This window comes from Excalfactoria chinensis, chromosome 7 (genome assembly GCF_039878825.1).
Source record: "Excalfactoria chinensis isolate bCotChi1 chromosome 7, bCotChi1.hap2, whole genome shotgun sequence".
Lineage (NCBI taxonomy): Eukaryota > Metazoa > Chordata > Aves > Galliformes > Phasianidae > Excalfactoria > Excalfactoria chinensis.
In genome coordinates this window covers 15,488,775-15,513,267 of record NC_092831.1, presented here as the reverse complement: position 1 = coordinate 15,513,267, position 24,493 = coordinate 15,488,775, and the positions used below count along the sequence as shown (strand labels likewise).

The 24,493-nt window shown below is 37.6% G+C and overlaps 1 protein-coding gene across 9 annotated transcripts in view; it reads left to right on the top strand.

Annotated features, from left to right (window-relative positions):
* The window catches only part of FIGN (fidgetin, microtubule severing factor), a 104,773-nt gene that overhangs the window by 30,480 nt on the left and 49,800 nt on the right, over positions 1-24,493 (top strand). The window contains exon 3 of one of the 9 annotated variants that reach the window (XM_072342260.1): positions 22,448-22,518. The exons of 6 other annotated variants lie outside the window; for them this stretch is intronic. The gene's annotated coding sequence lies outside the window, so the exon portion shown is untranslated. Of the gene's footprint in view, positions 1-3,431; positions 3,581-19,322; positions 19,352-22,447; positions 22,519-24,493 lie in introns of those variants that run through there. 2 more of the 9 variants (XM_072342259.1, XM_072342263.1) reach the window with 2 other exon arrangements.

The following is a 24,493-nucleotide window of genomic DNA, read 5'->3' as shown; positions in this document are numbered from 1 at the left end:
TACTCAGTAATGTATTGGGCAGTGAAGGCACATCAAGTGTTTTTTTGACCTAAATCTGAGTGCAACCTGGATGTCTGAAGAACCTCAGCAAAGTAGGCACCTATGTCTGAATTAGAGGAGATGCATTCATAAGCATGAACATAGCCAGAACTGTGTGAACCTAGACTGAAAGTCTGTCCAGCTCTTTCTCTTGGCAGAGATCAGTAGTGGATGGCAAAGAGAAGTATGAGAAGCCCAAGTGTGGAGCAACACAGGAGCTGGAGGCATTGCGGCAGGATCAGTGTGCTCCTGTCTTTCTGTGGAATGGGACCATGGTGGTGCTGAACAGGGTGCTGAGTTTTCAAGGGTGTGTAACAGTGCACACACTGTAAAGCTGTTGAATGAGAAATGAAAAAGTTTTACCAAATTGCAGTAGTGTCCATCTAAGCAGATTTAGGTTGGGCCTTTTTCCTGCAGTGGGTGATTGCTAGTTATTAGCTGGATATATGCTAATGAATCTGATAGGAATAAAGTAAGAAAGGGTTCTATAGAATTTGCTCAAAGTATTGCACTTAATAAGCAATGATAATCCTTCTGTAGTTTTTTTTAATCACTCTATCAACTTCTAGAGACATAGTCCTTTTTCCTCTGTCAAATTTCATAGATTGGAAATGTCCAAAAATTGTCATTTCCAGAAAATTTGTATAGAGTTTTTTGTGGGGATAGATGTGCAGGATGTGAATTAGAAAGTTTTTGAAGGGAAATAATTATTAAAGTGGAACTTACCAAGACATGATCATCAGGGAACTGCTTAGTGGGGAGAGTCTTATTTGTCATACCTTTGGAAAAATTTGGTCATTCTACAGAAAGAAAGATGATATTTAAGATGGAGATAAGAGAACCATGATTTTTATTATTCAGTTGAAAAAAAAAATAAAATAAATATATATGAAGATATATCTTTACAAGCAAAGTGCAACTGGTATGGTAAGAGAGAGAGTTGCTACATCCTAGTAGTAGTTAATGACTTTTGGGAAGGGCTAAAAAGTGTTGGCAGAAGTTTTGCAGTGGTGGCACTTGGCCTGAAAGGCCCTATAGGCTGCTTATTGGGCACGTGGCAGTAAGCCAGGCCTTGGGCTGTGCCTTATGAGCAGGGAGCACCAGTGGGATGTTGTGATTGTCTGCACCTACCAGAGATCTTTGTTTGTGTCATCATTGTAGTGTCCTCGGGTTCCTCTGCGCCTTTGTGGTGGAGCTGGTCCTTGTAGTTGAATTGAGGAAGAGGGGGTGAAGCTTTATAAAGTATGTAAGACTCCACTAAGTCAGGAGTAACTGGAGAGAGAACTAGAAAAAACTGGGGGCAGATACCATAGGTTGAAGTTGCTTTTGCATAATTCACAGGATAGCGTCTCAGTAACAACGTTTGTGTTGCAGATATGCTGAAAGCACCATTCAAGAGAACAATTGTTAGACATGGTTTTAATTAAAATTTAATTAAAGGACGTGACAAAGTTTCAGCTTTTTAAATCGGGATGCTCCCCTAGTTGAAGTCTAGCCATGTTAGTAGTTCCTTTTTAACATCAGTTGCGTAGAATAATTTGGAAAGACCTAGCAAAAAAATGTTGTAGTATGACAGTATTTGTTGAACCCATCCCATAAGTATTCCATTACATGTTGTTGCCATGTAAAAGGTGGCAGCAAAGGGACAGACTGACAAAAAGGCATCTCACATCGAAGTGCTTATGAAGAAAAGAGAAGTCATTGAATTCCTCCATATGGAAAAAATTGTGCCCATTGACATTCATCAATGCTTGCTGAATGTCTGTGGAAACCAAAGAGTGGATGTGAGCCTGGTGAGGCAGTGGGTGGTGGGGTTTCAGCCATGGCAGCAGTAATGAGAAAGGAAAGCTGTGTTCTGTTTAGCCGTACACAACTGTCACACCACAAAATGAAGAACTCTTGTTCAGTGCTTGTGAAAATGCATAGCTAATGGTGGCAAATATGTTGAAAAATAGTGTTTTGTCTTTGAGAATTTGCTCTATCAAATGGCGTTGTTGTGCTCTTTGTATCTGTTGTAGCTTCCTTGGAAACAAACAGGGGGAATTTCTTTTGGAGTGACCTACCTATTTCTAGTTAAACTGTAATTATTTAATCTTGAGAATTGACTCCAAATGTACAAAAATTAATAACCCCTTTACACAATCTTTGTGTTTAAATCTTCTTGCAAGTTCATAATTAGAGTATTTAACCTTATTCTCCATTTGTTAGAAAATGCTGTTTTTTTTAGCAAATACTAAAATACTAAAGCAGATTAAGCAGTTATTTTGAAAAACAGCTTGAGACATTCTTGCCTAAATTCCACAAATAAAAAACTCAGCTAAATAATCACCCTGAGCAGATTTTCACAAGGACCTCAGCCAACCTTTTTATAAAGGGTAATTGCATTACTTTTTTAATGTGGGCCAAAGGAAATCATAAAATCAAGACATAAGAGATGCTGTTCCTATTTTAAGAAGGTAGCAGAGTAATTAGTAAGGTATTTTTATTGACATTTTATTATATAGAGTGTTGTTTTTTCTTTGTTTTCATTTTTTACATTCACACACACGCACACATATATATATTTCATATATATATATATATATATATATATATGTTGGTGTTTCTTTTTCAGGCATTAAATCTTGTATTTAGTGGCATGAATGAATCTGAGCATTTGGGCAGAGTAAGAAAAACATTCATTGAGGTTTCCAGGTGTATTAAAAGTACGAGGTTGTAGATGTTTGTGTGTGTCTCAGCTCTGCAGTGTCTGTCACCTCCTCCCTCACTAACCCTCTGTCCCTGTACCTTGTGTCTGTCAAATGAAGAGCAGCCATTTAAATGTTACCAGCATGGTAGTTATGGTGCGGGCTGGGAGTTGTTTCCTGGGGTAGGCCTCGTGGATAGCTGTTTCCATGTGGGGCTTTGGAGTGAAATGCTGGGTTATAGAACTTTTCTGTTGCGGCCAGGATGAGAATCAGCCCATCCATCCATCTCTTGGCTAAGCTGTCTGCTTGATGTATGTTGTATCGTCCACATAAGTGTTGTATAGTGGGGGTAAAAACGTGCTTGGTGTCTTGGCTTTCTGCTACTTTTTGGAAAGAAAGATGGAGAAGAGACTGAACCCTACTAGACTCAACAGCAGTACTGGTAATCATGTAAATTTGTATGGCTGTTTGGCTGTTAGGAAATAACTGTGAACAACAAGTGAGCGAGTAAGGGAGTAACTCTGTGAGACATTTAGCCAACCCCTTATCTTCTCTTATTTGAAACATAAATGTAAAACTGCAATTAAGCTTGCATTTTTCCAGGCCTACTGTGATTAATTTAAAATGCTTAGAAATTATTTTGAAAGGAGTAATTCCATGCAAAATGCAAGCATGAATTCATAGTCTTGTTTTGTTTTCTTTCAGGATTTGTTTCACAGAATTTCACCTAACGCACAATCCAAACCAGCAAGCTTCACTTAGTTTCAGCCCCAAATTACATCATTCGACCCCAGTAGAAGTTTCCTCCGTTTCAACAAATCGAGCCCAAGTTTGTGTGACAGTGGATAGATGAGGTGAGCTGATGAGGGTCTGGGAGGCATTGCAATCAGAATGGCAGGTGAGGCAGCTCACAGTGAATGGATTTGAAGGACTAAATGTGAGGGTTTAGAAACGGAGGAATTGCCATAGTGGATTACAGCCAAAGTCCATCATGAAAATATCTCAAGTTTGTCAGAAGCTATCAGAAAACATGTTAGAGAAAGGTGTGTGAAATTTGTAGCAACAACCAAAAACGAGCAGAGTGAGAAGAATTGTGTCAATTAAGTCTAGATCTGTTTTACAAAATCTGTGTTTCCTAAAGTTTTCTTTTGCTAATCTAAACTCAAGGCAGTTTGTCTTGAATTACATGCACATCATCAGTCTGTCATGTGTTTCCATTTCTTTTTCTTTTCTTTTCTTTTCTCAGTATGGATGGCCTAACAATGACCAGATAGCTGCAGAGGACTCATTTAAATGTTACTAGTAGATATGGTTTATTTCAATTGGTCTTTTCACTTTTAAAAATTGTATTTTTCTTCTTGCTGCACTGTTTTTGCCACTGTAAAGATCATAGGCTTTATTTGATTACATTTTGGTAATCAGTTAAATGAGAGTGAGTCACCTTGCACCATGCAACATTTCACTTCCCTGCTAAAACTTAATGCCATCTTTTTATCTTTCACTGCATGGATGTCAGAGGACATAATGTTAATAAAAGACAGGCATCTCTAATATTTCATGAATGGCATTTTAGAAAAACTCAAAAAAAAAACCAAAAAAACACCCTAACCTAGGAATTAAAAGTTGACACTAAACTAGTGAATTCTGTCACCTTTCTCACATGTTGAATGATTTCCTACTTGTGGATCTTGTTTACTACAAGACTTATTCTTTGTCAGGCATAGCTATTAAAAAGCACATGTGGCTTCCTCAGATTGATTGTACTGTTTCCCTCTTAGGGATGGGTGAGGGCATAGATAGAGAGATCTCTATGAAAAAGTGGTCAAGAAATGAAGATGATACCTAAAATAAGGCTGGTAGCTTTCACTGGGTTACATTTCACAACAGAAACCTGGGAGGCCTGGGATTTTGTGCTCCTTCGTGTTTTTATGTGTTTGTTTACCTTGCTTTAAAAATGAGTCTTTGATTTCCAGCTAGGTTAAATCAAAAACCTACTAAGTACTCTAAACAAGAGCATACTTTTAGGAAATTATGAGGTATTTGACTGCATTTTTATGTATTGCTTTATCAAATGTACTGTACCAAAAGCATGTGGTGATGATGGTGGATATACAGATGGGGATAGCTTTGTGTTCCCCTTTTTTTTTTCTTTACATTACAAATTGATTTAGAGATACCAGAATGTTGCATTAGATACCACTTTCTGTGGCATGTACCTGCATGTTAATTTTTATATGTGGTAGAACATACAAAATGCTTTTTTCAAAAACATATGAGGATGTATTCTCTGATACTTTAGGCTACGAGAACTCCTTTTAAGTTAAGGTAAGCTTTTGAATCAGATCCATGTTGAGTCCTTCACTGGACTAACTGTACCTTTAAATGAACGCATTGGTGGGAGAGGGATGGCTATGGTAATGTGCAGGACTTATTCACGAGGTGAAATAATCATGAAATAGTCTGAAAATTGAGGCTAATTATTTAATAATCATGAATACATAGTATGCATTCATGTTTTGACTCTGAACATTCATGTCCAAAACTGGTTTAAGCTAGTAATAAAGCCTAGTGTCTAGTGTAAATTTAATAGATTGGGAAAACCAGAATGGAAGCATCCTCAAATTATCATCAGGTCCAGTTATCTGCTATCGTAGATGTCATGTAATCTCTTTCCTGTGTTTGTTGAGTATCATAAATTTATGGAGTTCCATGCTTAGTGTTGTCTATGTCCAGAAAATTGATATTTTATTTGGCAGAATTCAGTGTTAAAGTTCATCTAGAATGTTCATGAAGTTCATCTAGCACAGTAGAATTTTAGAAATCATTCACTAGCCAGATAAACATCTGGCAGAATTAATTTCATTGGTAGTTTGTAGAATCATTAGCACAAGACTGTCATCAGTCTCGTCTCTCATTGCAGTGTAGAACAAATTCAGATGTGCACACATTGTAAGCATCCACCCCTGTAATTAGGAATTTCTTTCCATAATGCTGGCTGAGATAGGAGGTTTTCCTGACAGTTTTTGTGGACTTCTTGTGATCTTTACCAGAACTAGATGACACTGTTAAATTCCCTCAGACTGTGAGACTGAATCACCGTGTTTTGTTTGTTTCGGTTATTAATGTGGGTTCTTCTTAATTCAGATAAGCAAACATAAAAATCCATCACCGTATGACAATATGTAGATTTGTGGCAGTCCCAAGAGGACCTTGGGTCCATAAACCAGTGGCTTTGTAATCTAATGCTGTATAAATGCTGTATTTTCATCTGTGACAGATATAATCTTGAACCTGTATTTTTCATGTTACTTAACTGTTTCAGAACATCATGTGTGAGAGAACACATCAAAATGGAAATTGCTTCTACAGAAGCAGCAATAAATATTGGTTGGGTATATTGCATTGTTGGGCTCCATGTGTTTTAGGGTGTTCTCAATTCTCTTGCCCTAATCAACACTGTAAATACATGCTGCATTTCCTGGTCATCTATTTGTCGGATTAACAATTTGGACCTTGCAATCTCTACGATGTGTTTTGATTCTTTACTGTATATAGTCATGACTATTTAAGAGCTTCCCCTAACAAAATTACTCTGAAACCTCCTGTCTTTTCTATCTCTTCAAAGAAAGACAAACAATGCAAAATCTGTGCATTTTATCTGAGATTAACTAGTAATTATTTGAAATTTGGGTAGTTAAAAAGCTGTGAAAAATCTTTACATTCATGCAAAGGTCTGTGTTCCAGCTTTTCACTTAAATATTGGAAGGGGTAGTGTTGGGGTTTTTTTAAAGGTGCTTACCATACAACCTTCAGCAGAGATACAAATAGTTGATACTCCATTATTGAAATTCATCTATTTTTGCAGTGAAATCTGATACAAAAATAAATAAAAAGGGTAAATATTTGTGTTTGATTTGTAAATTTTGAGCAAGAGGTTTTAGACAAAGTTGTTGGCATATTACTTCCATTGAATATGCCCTTAAAGGATTTTGCTTAAGTCATTTCTTCTTTAAAGTCATTATAAACATGTAGTTCATGTCCCATTTTTTATCTACTCTCTGCTTTATGCTGTTGAGTTAGAATAGAATCAATCACAGTTCCCCACCTTGTCTTTCAAGTGAGCATAGTACTGTGATGTCCGTGTATCTTATTTAGTTTTTGGGCCCTTTATTGTATCTGTGATACCACTGTGTTTCCTGTGGAGCCTGAGTATTCTTATGAATGACTTTCCAGCACCAGATGTAGTGAATACAAATTTTCTATTGTATACTTTTCTTTGTGGATCAATATGGATTTTAATTAACATCTTAACAAAATTACAGTTATGCCCAAAGCTCTCTCTCCTCTTCTGTCTTGCCAGGAACCTGGTCTTCAGTAAGTTCCTATCATACTAGACATTGCCAAGAGCAGGCATTATTGAAATGCCTTTTGATTTATCCTGAGGCAAAGACACTTCCCTTTTTTTTCCTCTTCAGTAGATATGCACAGAAGTTTGCTAACTGGGGGGATGGAGCTGCAAGCCTACTATAAACATCAAAGATGACTCGATACAAAGATTCTTGGAAGAAGTTTCCACCATACTTGGAGTGTCGTGACACTGCTTCATTCAACTGCTTTTCCACATTGCATTACATTAATAACCTCCTTGCAGGTTTCTTGGCAGACAGGAGAAAAGTTGGATGATGATTTTGAATGAATGAAAATGAAAATGAACCACTAGCCTTAAAGCTAATATGAGGTATTCAGAACACGAAGAGCCGTGAAGTAGGTCAGTACTTTCGTCTTCATTTTACATTGGTTTTTCTGTAGAATGGCATTTACAAATGTTTAGCTTACATTCACACATAACACTGATATTTCTTTCTCTTCCTTGACTGTACGCTATCCTAGATTGTTTTCTGTTGTTTTATCCCTTCTGTCATGTAGCTTTTGAAATCTCTTGTGCTAATAAGCATCTGATAGATCTCACCAGGAGTCTTGGCTTCATCTTTAGTCTTCTTTCATTCTAACAATGCTGCCTACAGTACATACTGTTCACAGGGTAGATCTCACATATTGCTGTTCAGCTGCCAGGCTCCTGAGTAATAAAGCCTGTGTTTCTTTCCTGAGTTAATGTAGATTATGATTTTAGAAGTGTACTTCCCCTGACAGAAGACAGTCCAGTGCTACATCCTTGGTCATAGTCAGGCACAGCAGTCTGGGAAATAAGATGATTGCTGACCTCTCAGTTGCTTAGGATACTTGCCAAAAATATTCTTTATCTGACAGGTTCTTCTTGAAGTGTAAGAGCTTTATCATGCTCAGCCTGGTTCTTTTGTGTGGGGTTTAGAAACGTGGACATTTAGTCCACAGCACCATCTTTTTTCCAAGGCTCTGTAACATTAACACTAAAAAAGGAAGTTTATCTTGCAACTAATGTTTCTCACTGTGAACACACAGATAACACTATATGCAATGGCAATGGGAAGGAACCCCAAACATTATTAATATAATATAAACATTAACTATTAATTTCTATCTATATATATTCTCTGGTAGCACTGTAAAAAATTACCACCACTTGCCTACACTGATTAAGTAATATAGTGAAACCACTGGGTTTTAACAAGGACTAGAAAGTAAGTAGGCACCTCTTTCAGCATGTGCATTATTATTTTTCATTAAATCCATTACGCTTAGACTTGACGATAAAACATTTAGATCACTACTTTACTTATAGTAACATAATAAGTTGTCCTGGATCAGATATTACTGTCAGCAGTGCTAGCTATGCTTTATCTACTACAAATACTGCAAATACACCATCACCAGCTTAGATGTCACTCTATTAAGAGCTGCCGCCTCAGCAAAATGAGTATATTAATATAAAATAAGTGTGGTTTCTTTTTCCAGGCTATGTAAACAATCTATCCTACTTAGAGCTGCAGTGTCAATATTTTGTACTGCCTGTGTTGACATATTCCTTGTGTTTCTTGGCATATGGGACAACTCTGAAGATTCCATTTTTGGGTTTTCATTTTCAGCCAGTTCATGCTATTTCTGGTCCTTATCTTAGATGTTTTTCAGGCCCTGAATGATTTTGTATATATTTAATTGTATATTCTGAAATACCTTAAAAATTCCTGTGTATTTAAGCAAAGTCCCTTGTTGCACTCACTGGCAAAATAAAGAGTGAGTACTCCAGCAAGTGTCATTCTTGAGAAAAGCTTTGACAGTAATGCTTGTCTAGTGTTCTGGAGGGTGTCTACAACAACTCGAGTTTTTCTGGCTTTGCCCGCAGCTTGCACATCTTGCATTGATTACTAAAAAAGAAAAACGTCTCTACCTGTGAAGACAGGAAAGTTTGCTGAGCATTTTTTTAGCAAAAGATATAGCTTATGACTAATTTCAGCTGATGCTTGTTTCCTTTTGATACCAAAATGTCTTAAGTACTTCTTCAACAGGTGATTTTTTTTTTTTGCTTTCCTAGTGTTCAGGTTATTTTTTTTGGTTTAATTCATACCACTGCAAGAACATTATGTCAGTACTATTTTTCTTAACAAAAGAACTATTTTCTTAACATAGCATTTGAAACACTGATTGATTTGCTGGAGATTTTCGTTAGAGATGTCAGCAGTTGGTTTAGACATGCATTCTTTATGTTTTTCCTCATTCCACTAATAATTCCAAAGCATCATTATACTTTTTGTTTGTCTGGTAGAGCCGGTCAATGATAGCCTCACCATGAGATCAGTTTTTTGAGTTAACTTCTTACCTAGATTTGTGCCTTCCACGCCCTAGAACATACATGTATGCTTAGCTTTAGCCTTAGAAAATTCTTGCTCAGAATTTTATTCTATTGCATTTTGCCGCACTCTAGCTGAAAATGCTATTATGCAAGTAATGCAGTTTGTTGTGTGACAAAGTGTCCGGTGATTTTTCTTGGCTTGAAATGTGTATGTGTTCCTTACTTTATTCTGTATCTTTCTACAAAATGAGAGTTTCTCAGCACCTCTGCAGACATCCCATTTGAAGGGACAGAGGAAGGACAGCAAAAGGTGAATGCTGTGGTCCTCCCATTCATCTGCAGTCTTACCAGACCCTTTGAACCTAGAATGGTAGAGTAATATTTTTAAGAACATTTTGATGTCCTAAGGTAATAGAAAGTAGACAGAAAACCTAAAGGATCCTACAAGTCTGTGATGGCCCTGACAATTAGCATTCATACAGTCAAATGCAAAGGTTCTAAAATTACCTCCATTAAGGCAGATTCTTTTTAGAATTAGTCTTACAATTAAAGTTAGAATTCGAATTTTCTCTCTGTTGTACTGACTGCCTCAAATGATGGGAAAAATTGAAAATATTTTTGTTTTTCTGTAACCAGGCTTTTTTTTCCTTTTTAGAAAAAATAAAAATGTTAACTGAAAAATTAACCTGGTCATTTACCTAAGTGAAATTATTAATGTAGTTGTCATTGGGATACTGAGGATTAAGGAAAAGAGAAATACAATCTGTCACACGAAATGAACTCTACTTAAGACTGTGTGATATGTATTATGTATGAAAATACATATTCATGTATGTATGTAGTTCCTGTAATTATGACATGTTATTTTCATAGCAGTGAAATAACCAAACTTCATTTGCTGTTGTTTCCATTCACCAGAAAAATGGTAACAGAAAAAAGTGAGGCAAACTTAAGCACAGTCTTCCTCCCCTCTCAGTCCTTATGTCTGATTTGCCATTCTCGTGGTGTCATTTTTAGGTGCCTTTTTCTGGTGCCATTTTCTTGTCGCTCTGGAGCTGACTTAGCTCTTTTAACAACTGTTAGAGAAAAAATACTTAACCTGTATTTAAAGAAATAAAAATTCCACATGGACTGTGGAGAAGATGTATTTAATATTAATTAAGTAGAGAGTTTAAACTTTGTCCATACTAGAATTAAAACATATTAGAGGAAAAGTTGTACAGAGATTGATTGGAAAATGCAGCTTTTTTTTTTTTTTTTCTTGCAACAAAGTCCAATTTCTGCTTGCAGAGTAAGTTGGAGTCATCTAGGAAGTTCCTGCCCTCAACCTTTAGTTATTTCTCTCAACTGGAAGTAAGGTACGACAGCTGAAGTAAAGACAATTTTAATGCAAGGTGCTTTCATTTGTTCTGAAGTAGACCAAAATTGCACCTATCTCAGCTGAGCGGGGGTTGTGTCCAACACATACTGAACGTGGTAAATTTTTGAAACAGTTGGATCTGCAGCTGTTTGGGTCCCCAGCTTTAGAAGAGCTTACTTGCACATGAAGAACTCCTGCTGCATTCTGATGGTGAAAAAAGTTTCGCAGCCTTACTGAAAGGTAGCTTTCGTGATTACTGATGTGAAGTTATCATAAATTACAAATTGTGTTAATGTGGTTGTTACTGGTATTTTTCCTCACTGTTTATATGGATAATATATAAATAGGACTTATTTGTCTTAGATAGGGTTCTGCTCTTCTTCGTTGTTGCATCTTATCTAATGCAGAAGAAAAAAATTTCTGAGTGGTGATTTTCACCTGTGTTATTTGGTCATACTGTTTAACCAGACCAGAGAAAACTAACAGCAGTAGTTTATGTGAATGTATTTATGTGTGAGTGTTTATGTATTAGTGTATAAACATATAGGCATACATCCAGTCATGTATGTGTGTGCCAAAGCACCAGAAGTATTACTAAAAATATATACACTGGGGCTTCCACGAAAGCTGTAAATTACAGTGCATTACTGATTTTATAAAAGCTTTTCTATTGCTAAAAATAAAACCTGCTATCAACATTGACTATCACTAGCCCTCCCTCTTCTGCAAGAGTTTAGTGCTTAATATGAAGAGTTGGGGGCTTTAAAATTGAAAAATTTTATTAGTTTCTAAAGCTATTCAGTAAGAGGGTATTTCAAAAAGAAACGTAAATTGTGAAATTCAGCTGGGACACTTACTGAACTGTTGGTATTGTTTTGTCAAAAACTGATTTAAAATGAACTAGAAAATTGCCGAACCATCAAAGTATGGGATGTGGGAAACTTAATATATTAAAGAAACACTATCATGAGGAGAAAAAGTGCTATTTTAAAAAATGATATTTTAAGAAATTCACTTATATAGAGAATAGGGCAAAATCATAATCCTTTATGAGCCCAATAAAGACTGCCCAGCTACTGCTGCTTGATACAATACCTTTCTTATTGAACTCTGCAAAAAAAAATCTACTACAGAGGGCTTTTTTCTCCTATATAGGTTTAGTTGGCTTTTTAACTTAAATTGGAAGAGTAATGATACCGTGAAGAGTGTGCTTTGGGCTGGGGAGGCTGGTGCACAGTGCCCTGCACCAGCACCCATGTGCAGGACTGGCAGCCAAGTGTGGGGTGCCTTGGCATGATGAGTGTTACTGCCTAGAGAATCTGCTTGGTGGTGGACTTAGACTTGTGGCTGGTTTCACTTCAGCAGGACCTGTGGATGCTATTTTTGCTTCAGAGAGGCTGAACTGGCAGCAAATCCTTTTATTCACTGTGGCTTCTTGTGAGTGACCCTCCGTGTAGGATGTTCTTGTGGCATTTTGGAAGATGAAAAAAAATGAGATGTCATTTTACTTTAGGTCACTTGTTAATATTTATTTAAATAGTTAACTCAGGCATGTGGAGTACAGGCAAAGATAAGACTGATCAGTATTTGCACTTTGCTTTGTATTTGTGTAGCTGATGGTTCCTCTGAAAACTACCTGGTGGTAATAAGGTGAGGTAAAATATTTGCATTTTCTAGTCCTCTTACTGTATGGCTCCTTTCTCTTCAGTCTGTTCTTACATGCTCTTACTCATGGCATGTAAGTCACTGCAGGGGTGAAGACTGCTAAGTTCCTGGTTGCCTACTGAGCTGTAAAAAGATTTCTTGTGATGTTTATGTGTTGGAAATAAGGATTTTCATGCAGAATTCAAATCCAAGGGGCTATTGCTTGTTTTATTAGAAAAACTTGTTAAAGGGAACACCAAATACAGAATGCTTCCACTTGCAATTGCAATCCAGAATGATTGTAAGCATCACCTAATGCTCAGAGTCCAACTGCTGCAAAACGACCACTGTTGGCCATGTTCTGATGCTGGCAGCATCACTGGCTTTTGTGTCCCACCAGAGAATTTGTGGGCAAATCCCAGGCTGTGATGAAGGGTGTTTCCAGGAAACACCCACACCAAATCTGAACATGTCTCAGAGATGGAAGGAGCGGATTGACCAGGAAATGTGTGGTAGTATAAAGCGACAGTTTCCTTCTGCCTGCTCCTCTCCCTTGTGCCGCATGCCTTGCAGGAGCAGCAGAAGGCTTTTCTGGGGAGGCAAGTCCAGCTGTTTGGTCTGCCTGCTGCTTTAGCAGCTGGAACCCAGCTCTCCCCTCTGGCACAGACAAAGCAGGCTTAATGCTGCTCATCAAAATTTTCTCACTGTGGTAAGCATGGGGAACGCAATGTGAATAACTTGAAAAACCGCAATTATGATTAACACTTCAACTACTATTTGCTTTAACATTTGACCAAGATAATGCTGCTAATTTCTTTTAGCTCACTGCGAAATTTAGAGTCTGATCTAGTTGGCTGAAAAAGGAAAGCTGCCAAAACCACACACTGATTTACTTCCCTTTTGATTCTGTTGATGTTAAGTTACACAGGATATGAACTGTTAAAGAAAGTTACTTTGGGGCTTTGGCTTCTTTCTGCAAACATCCGTCTCTGATCTGAAAGCTCAGTGTTTAAGACCCACCAAGTTAATGCTGTGAGGCAGGCAAGATGAGAAGAATCCATTAGCTTATCTTTCACAGCTCTGCAGTATCCTGCTACTTTGGGTAGTGGCTTAATAGATCTTTACAAATGTAAAAGCTCTGATGAGCCAAACACTAAAAAGTGCAGCAATAGCTAACAAATAGCTAACAGAAAAATCATCTGTGAATTGGATATGGATCATTTAAGTATCATGGCCTATAAAAATAACATATGAAGCATTTGAAGATAGTCGTTCAGGTCTGCCACATCTTCAGGCTCAGATTCTTGTGAAGATTATATACTGACATGACAGTGGACTGGTATAATTTAAATATATGTTAAGCTACTGGTTCTGTTATTAAATCTCTAAAATCCACCTTAGGTCCTTAGACTGGTGCGATGCATGGATGGCAGAGTGGAGTGGAGAAACCTTCGCTTCCATGAAGATATTTACTGTTGTAATAGAGAGCAAACTGAAGGCCCTCATGTAGCATGCAGCAGGGTCAGACTTGGTATTCCTGTCCTCTAAATCTTTTTCAATAAAAGGAAATTGCAAGTACTCTTGGAAGCAGCAGGGCTAAGGGGAATGGGTTTTTTTTGGTTTTATTTTCCTTTGGCCCTTCCAAGAATATATCAACATCTTTCCAGAGCATTTTATCAGGCCTGGTTTCATTGAAATCTTTGCAGTCATTAGTTCGCAAAATTCTACTCTGTTTTAAATAGTATTTTCACAAGAAGTGGTATAGGTTATGTATCACCTGTTTCATTGCTTTGCCAGTAAGTAGGCTCTAAAGCTATTTGCATTTGTCATGCTTGAATTCTGTACGTTTTCCTTAGTAAGCATGAAAAATGTGAAGTTTTATGAAGAAGAACTTCTGAAACTGGGACTTGTTTGAAAATTCTTGCAGATTTTTTTGTGGAAAAAAAAATTACCTTTCCCTTCCAATAAGGAGAAATTTTCACAGTATCTCATGGACAGTCACCTGACTCAAAGTGTATTCTAGTGCAGATTGTTCAATTATGTGTAAGCAACAGGACTGCAAAATGTAGGAAAATATCTAATAACCTTTCAAAAAGTAGCACAGAGCTTGAGCCAGGTGTCTTCCTACTGTCAGTGCTTTGTATAGCTGAATCTGCTGCATGGCATTGGCTAGTGACACTGCTGACGTTGGCTGTCACTAGCTGACGTTGGCTGGTGCTGTGGGCTGCTGCCTGCTGGCAGACACAGGTAGTTGTAAAGGAGTGTGTACATTCAGCCAACTAAAGCCTAGCTGCATTTTTCAAAGGCTTATTAAAGAAAAGGGAAGAAAAAACTTCTGGTGTGAATTTGGTCTACGTGAAGGTCAGGACCTCTTTAAATTGATGAATCTGGAGTTAGCCAGCTGCCTGTTGATGTTGTTTTCTGTCATGCTATCAGAAATAATACAATATCTGACAGCTAAGGCAATGAAAATTTGGGGGATTTTCTATGCTGAGTATATTGCTTATCACATTGCCCAATTTTGGTATGACCTTCCTTCAAGAATGTTGATTTTAGTTCTTATTTGCATACATATACAAGTTTTATATATGCTATTAAAGATCACATTTCCGACCTTGTTTATCCTTTCGGGTTTGTAACCATGTTGTTTGGCCCATCTGCAAATCTTTATGGCTTATACATCTGCTAAGGAATGATGACTATCTGTGTACTGTTTTGGCCCACAGGCACATGAGGTAATATGGCTTAGTCCTTTTTGCTTTTGTTTGTTTTGTCTTGCCTGTGGTTTGAGTGAAGACATGACAGAGAATGTGTGGACAATGGCACTGGCTTAACTTGTAATTTGATTGTGTGGCTGAGTCTTATCAAGGTCATTCAGTGCAATAGTTTTTGAGAGATCTATCAAAGGACAGACAGCCTTGGAGTAGCTCTCCGGTATTCTCCAAGGTTTTTTCATTTTTGTTCTCTTTCTTTTCTCTTTCTTCCATCATACGCTTTTGGATTTCTTAAATTCTTAGGAATGCTTGGGATAACTCAGAGGTCTGTCTTATGGGAAATGAAGGAAGATGGTTGAAGTTGCCTCTCCTTTCCTTAGCCTACTTTTTCTGTGTCAGTCTCCAACTTCCTTTGCCTCCCTGGGGTGTTTTTGTCACCCTGTACAGAACTCACTGCCACTGCTATCACACATGGCACAGCAGAAAGGGCTCGTATTATTCCTGTTTATCACTGAGGATTCACACCCTTCAAGACTTTTACTTGAAATCCGGCCTTGGAGATCTGGCCTTCTCAGCTGGGGTGGCAGGGAAGGCTAACGGTTTCCTTGGTTGGAAAGCATCAAATTGGATAAACAGAAAACAGGGGCCTGGAGAGTGGGAAAGCTCTTGATGGTGATTAGTTGTCATCCTGCTTGTCAGAACAAATGAAGAAGAGGAGCACAATGTTTGCACTGTTTGAACAAGCCTCAGAGAGCAAATTAGATGGTAAATGTGATCATAATTTGCCTGCCTTTCTTGAAACTCCCATGGTGCTATTAGTGTTTTTCTTTTTTCAGGTAAAGAAAAAAAAAAAAAAAAGCTTTAACAAATACATACTTCTGTGGAAGCTGAAGTGCATTGAGGTTGTTTATGGAGATGGTGTTTAAATACTTCTGTGGTTTAAGTGATAGTGCTTATTGTATTTACATAGTGCAGGCTGCTGCAAGGCGTTGTGCCATTGGTAACGATAACGTATTTCAATACTGTGTGTGAAAAGACATAAGTGTCTATGTAGGTATATATTTAGACAGATATTCATATATAAAATAGACTTGAGCGTGAGCGTTATATTGCACTTGGTTGAATGCTGTTGATGAACCAATTATGGCATTTTTTCTTTTTTTTGAAAGATGTCTGGAATGCAGGCTCTTCTGTCCTATTTTCCTACAATGATGTGCAGAGGCAGGCTATGCCCCTTGCTGAACTGCCAGCACACCTAAGGTGACCACAACTGTTTCTAAATAAGACAATCAGCACTTGTGTACTTTGTGTGTCTAGAAACATGGAATAACCTATAGCATTTAGATAATGAGTTTAGGGTAGAGAATGGTGAAATGCTACTTACAGTTTATTTTACACATGAAAGTATTTCACACATAGCAGAAATGGTTACTGTAAACAAGTATCAATTAAGAGAACAGGTATGAGCATTGTTGGAGGATGAGGTAAAAGCTGTGATATGAAAGGGTCTCTTGGGCACCAAGACAGATGACTGACAAGATTTAAAGTATTTTGATTGCCTTGCACTGAAATCTGAACCTGTGGAAACTAATAAAAATTGACTGAGCTTAATTAAAGACCTATAGGGAGCAAAAGCCCGTGTTTAAAACCAACTGCTTGGACTGTCATGTCTCTGATCTGTAGTTACTCAGTTAAACAGGAACAGACTCTGTTCAGTCAAAATTTCCCTCAATACATCATTTAAAAAAAATAATAATACAAAAAAAAATGCAAAAACAAAAACCCAACAAGAATAATAGCGGATTCACTATATCACTGTGATTTAAAAGGTAAAGCCATGAGAATGCAAAGAGGAGTGTATTTATTTTTATCCCTTTATGAAATCACTTGTAGCATACCAGTCAGCTCAGACCAGTCTTGCTGATGCTAACATTTCCTCCCTATCAAATACCATTTGCCTGTACATTTCTCTTCTTTACTTTTTATCCATCTCAGTAGAGACCCACTGGTAAAATACTGTGCAGAAGTGCTGAGGCCAATGTGTCAGTGTTACCTAACGTGAAAAGGAGAGTGTTGCCCAAAAGCCGAGAAGAGCAGTTCTTGTGTGCTGTTTGTGGTGGGCTGTGGTGCACAGAGCTTTAGGAATTATGGCGGCTCTTGGAGCTTCCTTTAGAAATGCACTTTGTTCCGCATCATCTCTAGCAAAGCTCTGTGATGGACGTAGGTATTCTCTATTGATCTGCTGGGCCTGCTTCAGACAGGAACATGTAGGTTTTTTGTTCTTGTGTATTTTAGATGAGCTCAGGGCAGAGCAGTAGAATAAATGAAAAGTGTTATGTTTTAGTCAGTCGCAAAACAGTGCCAGATTCTGTATTGTACAAATACAAGCTGGTAAATGTACACTTTGGCTAGTGCAGTTTTTACCAGTATTTTAATATACTGAAGTTCCAATGAATTAAATAATGTTGATAATACAGATGGCAGTGTACGCATGTGTTCCATATTAATAATGTCCAGTGACAAGCAATTACATTTCATTTTTCTTTATTGGCTATTTGAGGCTTTAAAATATTTATTTGGCAAATTTGTGCATCCTTTTTCTTATTTTTAACAGTATGAGTACTTAGCAGGCTAATACAGTAATGATTTTTAAACTGTAGTGGAAAGCACATAGGATATGTACAGTGATGTGAGATAGATTAATTAAAATCAATGTTATTTCAATGAATACTAATTGAATCATTAATGCTTGGATCAGGATTTTTCCCCATTTTGTGATTATTCAGCTTGTTGGCTGATGTATGCTTTTTTGTTGATGAAAGCCATTTCTCCATCTTGCTTTGTTTGTTTTTCTTTTTTCCTGCCTCTCATTAAGGGAATGTAATCAGTACAAAACAGGGGATAGGGACTTGCTCATAGCACATTTACTTTCTTCAATACTAAGAGAGTTGCTCCAAAACTAATGCCTCCTATTTTATCATCTTGGCCCATGATATCAGAGTTGGTGGTATGGCAGTAGAGGTTGAACCTTCCTACCAGTATGCCATTACGTGTTGTTGCCATGTGACAGATGGCAGCAGAGGGGCAGTCTGACAAAATGGCATCTGACATGGAATTGCATATGAAGCAAAGATGTCTCAATGAATTCTCCCATGTGTAAAAAACAAAACTCAGTGACGCTCATCAACGCTTGCTGAATGTTTATGGAGACCATACAGTGGATGTGAGCCCAGTGAGGCAGTGGGTGGTGTGTTTCAGCAGTGGAGACAGCAATGTGAAGGACAAGCCGCATTCCTGATGACCAAACATGGTTGTCACACCACAAAGTGAAATGTGTCTCAATCAGCTAATCCATCCAAACTGGCTGATTATGACCAGGGAACTGTCTACAGAAGTGAATATTGGCTTCAATGTGTTTGAAACTATGGTGGCAATGCTGGAATATTGCAAAGCTTGCATTAGGTGGGTGCCGTGACACTCACGCAGAAAAAGAAAGAACACCATGTGCAAGTTTTTTGGGACCTATTGAACCAATAGGAGGCTAAAAGTGATGGTTTTCTGGTTCATCACATCATTACCAGTGTCAAGATGTGGTGTCATCATTACAAGCCAGAGTCAAAACAACAGTCCATGGAGTGGCAACACATGAATCAACGAAAAAGATCAAGACATTGACCTCAGCAGGTAAAGTGATGTGCACTGTCTTTTGGCATAGGAAAGGAGTGATCCTTCCAGATTTACTGGATCCTGGACAAACCATCAACTCTGACTGTTACATCACAGCACTGACTGAGCTGAAGGCTTGGACTTCTAGAGTCAGGCCAGAGAAGAAGAAAACCTTTCTCTTGTGACATGATAACAGCAGGTGCCATACCTTTTTGAAGCCCGTGGAGCACATTGCCAGTCTTTGCTGGACTGCCCTGCCACACCCACTGTATAGTCAGGATTTGACTTTGTATGGGAACTGTTGAGTAACAGCCTGAGCCACTGATTGAGCACCTGAGGCAAGCACTGAGTCAGCTGCGGCAGCACAGGTGAAGGCAATTCAGCTGTGTGACTGGAAGGAGTGAAGGCTGCCTGTAATTCTCCTAGAATCCATTTAAGGGCTGACTGCCCCTGAGGAAGGATCTCTTTCTGGAGATTCCTTCTTTTGGAGATTTTCTGTGAGCCTAGGGCATAGGTGAGCATTTTAATTTACTTTTGATTATCCCTTTCCATCTGTGATAATCTTTCTAAGTTCTACAATCTGTTGATGCCAACCTAACCACACCACCCTGTATATTTGCTGATTGTACAGACTAATTTTGACTTCCATCTATTTGGGCTAATGAAAGATGGACTGCATGGGCAATGTTTTCCTAGCAACAGCACCATCACAGCACTGGTGAAACAGCGAGTCATATTCTCCAGTGTGCTTTATTATGATCATGGCATGCAAGCTCTTGCTCATTGCTTGCAACAGTGCATAGCTAATAGTGGTATGTTGAAAAATAGTGTTTTGTAGCTGTGAATGTTCTCTGTGCTTGTTGTAGCTGTTGTCGTGTGGAATAAATAGAAGGCATTACTTTCAGGGCAACCTATGTATCTCCATTGTTTTCTCCAGACCTCACTACATAGCACAGTCTTTTGCAGAAGTGGCCTAAAAGCTCATCAAAAGCAGTGTGAGCTGGTGCTGAGAGGTGTATTTGAACCCATTCCTGCAGGCGGTACTGGGCTGATGGGAGATGCTGGAGCCCAGAGCAGCCCCTCCAAGTCCATGTTGCAAAGCTCCCCGCCCCCCCTTGCCCTGATGCTGGGGTGGCTGCTTGAGAAGAGCTGTGGAAAGTCTGCTGCTGGCTCTGGGCTGTTCTCTGCTGTGCCCTAGCTGCTATTAATATCCCTTCCTCAGGCTGCTGGGTCATTTGATTTAGTTTGAAGTACGTTACAAGTTTCTCTGTTTTGATGCCAATGATAATATGACAGTTTTGTTTGCCCGTTCTCTGTTCTTTTGTGTATGTGTTTTTAAAATTTATTTTTATTTTAACTTGAAGGGATAATCTCAGTGTCCAACCAAACAACTGTTATCCTGTTGAATATGAAGAATGGATTCTTCCCTTCCAACTCTTTTAATGTTTATACTACTAAGAAACAGTCTATAAAATTATGTAATTTAATTCTTAGTTATTGACTGCTGTGAAATTAGAGAAGCAGAGTAACTTTGTGTGTATGTATTTGCCTAGAGCAAAAGTGACAACATTCTGTTTTTCAGCCTCTACCCCATCCTGTAATTAGAGTGGTGAATGGTCAATGAGATTTTGGCAGTTTTTGGCAATAATTTTAGGGACTACAATGGAACAGCTGCAATCCATACTGTAGTAACCTTTGGGAAGAATGTCTATGATATGAGCTCCCAGTATGTTACAAAAGACAAGAGCTATTACAATATCTGTAGCACATAGAAGAGCCCAATACCTTGATATGTTATGGATCTTCAGTGAAGATAGAGCTTGTTAACATTTACTTAAACATTATTTGTATGATTATGGCTCATTATCACAGATTCTCCAGTACAGTTGTGCTGTAATTCTTTTCTATCCAGATAGGGTTTGGTCTGTAGTTGATGGGGTTATTTGTCTATAAAATAGAGCATAAAGTTCCTTTCTTCTGCGGTATCTGTAGTTCTGTCAGTTCAGCACAATAGGGTTTTTTCTCTTCGCTGAAAATCAGCAGTACATGTTATGTTAATGTTTTATTATGGCTGATAATTAAAGAATCTGCATTAACCGATACTATGATTTACGTTTGTGTAATGCTTTCTGGATGAGTCCGAAAATTTACAAAATCTGTTATAAATAATGGTAAGGTTGGAAAACATTTGTGGCAGTAACCAAGAAAATAAAATTTGCCCAGTGCCTGTCTCATTGTACTTTGAGACCTTGTAATGATATACACAAAATCTTTCATGTTGATTTCTTCCCATTTCTTTTCTCTTTACTATCATCTCTACCTGATGGGACACTTAAATGCTCTGGACATACCTAATGCTCTGCTGACAAGAAAGAAAGTTTTCATGGAAGTGCTTTATTCATGTTCTTCTTTTTCAGTTTTTTTTTTGTTGTTGTTGTTTGTTTGTTTTGTTCTTTGTTTTTTTCTTTTTTCCACCTATTCCTTATTTCTCCCCTCCCTGATCTCCATCTCTATATTCCTTGAACTGAATGAGATTTCTGATATGTTGTGTAACAAGATGTTAGTGATATGTAGCCCTTTACCTGTCTGTCAATACTGCTAGCAATTGATTGAGGAACGAGTGTAACTTTTCTTCATGGCAAAGGAAATATTCTTACTTTGTCTAGCAGTAGTACTGGGAACAGTTTGGTGCACAGAAAGTTTCTCACAACTTTCTTCTGCTTTTGTAATTGAATTAGATTAATCAGTTGGCCAGTGAAAAGAACAAAGTGACTCGCATTTGGCATTGTAGTACCCAAGTCCCAAATCTTTCCTGCTGTTAGCCTCAACTCCCAACAACACTTCCACATTATTATTTTTTTATTGTATGCTAGCTGAATGCCACTATTCTGTACTTTAAAACACTAAAGATCCCAAAGAACTTATTAATGAAAGTTTACCCATTCATCTGAATGTGATACCTGTGTTAATTGCTAATAGCCAAAGAGTTTGAATTACTGCAGGTTTACCAATCTGCTTCTCAGTTAAGTAAAATGATGTTTTGGCATATCGGGGTTAAAAATTACTGTGTGAGAGTCTCTGCCACGTTCCTCAGTTTATGTTCTGATAAAAATGAGAGAATCATTTGGATTTGACTTCTTGACCATCTTTCATAAAGCTAACTTTCAGCTCCAACTATTTTCACTCTTGAATTCTTTTTTGATGGAAGTTAGGTTTTAACAGATAGGAGTAACTTGCTGTATCCACTTAACTATGGATTCTTGTTACAATTTTCATCTTAAGGAGGGTGGAATTGAAGAAGAGAGACTAAAACTTGGCCTTGGGGTAAGGAGACTTATCTTTACCTCCTCCAGAGTTATTTCTTGCTCAGAAGCTACTGTTGCCATTCCAATACATACGGGATTTTCTTTATTTGAATTTGGTGTGCTTAATAGAACTTTGAGGGCCCCTTTTTCCTCCCTTCTAATCTTCTCCATATGAAGTTAACAATAGACATGGCCTGTTTTGTCTGAAATGTTTGGCTTGTATCTTAAGACGTATCTTTAAAATACTTCTACTCTTTATGGCAAATGAATTTTGCCATAATGATTTTCTCCATTGTCTATTGCAGTTGGGATGATACCTGCTTCAGGTAGTACTTTCTGTCCTCTTCAGAGTCTTGTGCTGAACCTCCACAAAAAGGCAAGTCTTTGAAACTTGTTGGTTCATTGGTAGAGTAATTCATAATTAAAATCTACAGATTGATCAGTAAAGGCTTTTAGACTTGGGGTATATTCCAGAAGCTACGTCTTTTTATCATAGAGATACAAAAACAGGCTGAACAGTAGAGAGCAGCGTAATTCTCAGTGCATTCTTTTACTAGATTTTGCAAGAGGAAAGCTTTGAGATGCATCAACGTGGTACCTGGATTGCCTGTTTTGCTGTCTTTATTGGTTTCCTACCACTAAAGTCATTTGTAATTAATGTATTCTGTTATTTGTTCTTCCTCTGTTGGTAGTTTGTTTCCCTCCTCTGTGTTGGAAATAATTGTCTCTGTTTTACTTAATCCTATCTGTATCGTGTTAACTGGACAGGAGGAAGCCATGCAACAGTACACAGAACTCATTTATTTACCTGTAATGTTATAATTTCCAAGATTGGGGATTGATTTCATTACAGTTCTATCATGTGTTTGTTTAAAAGATTTGTTGTACCACTTAGATTTGTAAAATGAGGAAAATGTTTCTTGTTATGAGTTTGAGGCTAAATAAATAGGAAGATACATTAAGTTTTGTAACAGTTAAATGTTGAAAGAGAACAAAGTAGTGGAGAGAGAAGGCTTCTAATTTCCTTCTGGACCATTTCTGAGAAATAGTTTTTCTGAAGTAATTTTTGGTCTTTTGTATGCCCTTGGCTATGGTAGGATGACTGAGTTTTAAATTCCCTTTGATAATGAAAGGTGGGATGAATGGGATATTTCATGGGAATATGGTGTCTGTATAGGGCTTGGAAAGAGAACAAGTCTGTTATGAAAAGATTAAATGGATGGCAATTATCTATTTGAAAATAAGTTAAACTAATCCATATTAGCTAAATAATCTATATAACCTAAACTAGTGTATATTAACTAAATTTGTTTTTCAAAGAAGGCTATTAAAAGTCTACCTACTGTTATTTTGGAGAGGGGACCAAATTAGAAAATTTGATCTGATTCTGCTCCAAAAAGCATTTGGGCTTTTTTTTCTTCTTGTCTTGCTGGAGCTACATAGCTACTGTGGAGAGTTGATTAAAGAACTCAAAGATATTTAAACATATTATTGGATTAAATGAATGGATGCTAAGTAATAATATAGTTTTATGGTTTAGTTACTGTTTATAACTGAATGGCATCTTCCACAACATTGAAGCATCTCTTATTGCATTGAATCAATACTCTGGGTCAGGGACTGCAAAGTGATTGAGTCCCAGTGTGATTCCAGAGCTGAGATGGCCAAGAGAGGAGAGGAAAAAGTGCTTAATGCATGAATGGAGATAAAGCATAAAAAATAGCAAGATGATGAGTAAAATAAAAGATGCTCAATCTTCACTTCCTATAGGACTGTGGTTTCCCTTTTAAAACTATTCTGCATGTTAGCCAGGTAGAGGCTAACTGGTTTGAAACAGGTTTGTTTTTTGGTTTTTTTTTTTTTTGTTTGTTTGTTTTTTGAGTTCAATAGAAAATACCATCTTCTTAAAAACATGACAGAAATGCAAGCATTTCCTCTATTAGGAGCCTGGACAGATAAAGTTATGGCTCTTGATGATTCAGCACTAGCATCTTTTCTGGGCTTTAAATCATTGGCATCATTTTGTCTGTTGAAATAGTATATGTTAAGTTTTTGTTTTGTTTTTTTTTTTTTTTTGTTCCAGTTTCATGATTTGAGTTTGCTTGATAATTACTTGCTGTTCATTCCCATTATCTCATATTGTATGCCTGGAAAACTCTTAATTGCAGCTCATCCTTGGTAATAACTGGCATTTGTCTTAGTGGTCTTACTGGTGTCAGTCCAGGTGCTTGTAGAAGTTTACTGATACTATAAACATTTCTGCTCAGTCAGTGAGGAATTTTCCTTGTTGGTGCACAGCATATAATGTCTCTGCCATCATGCTTTCTCCAGCACCTCAGTTTTGGATAGCT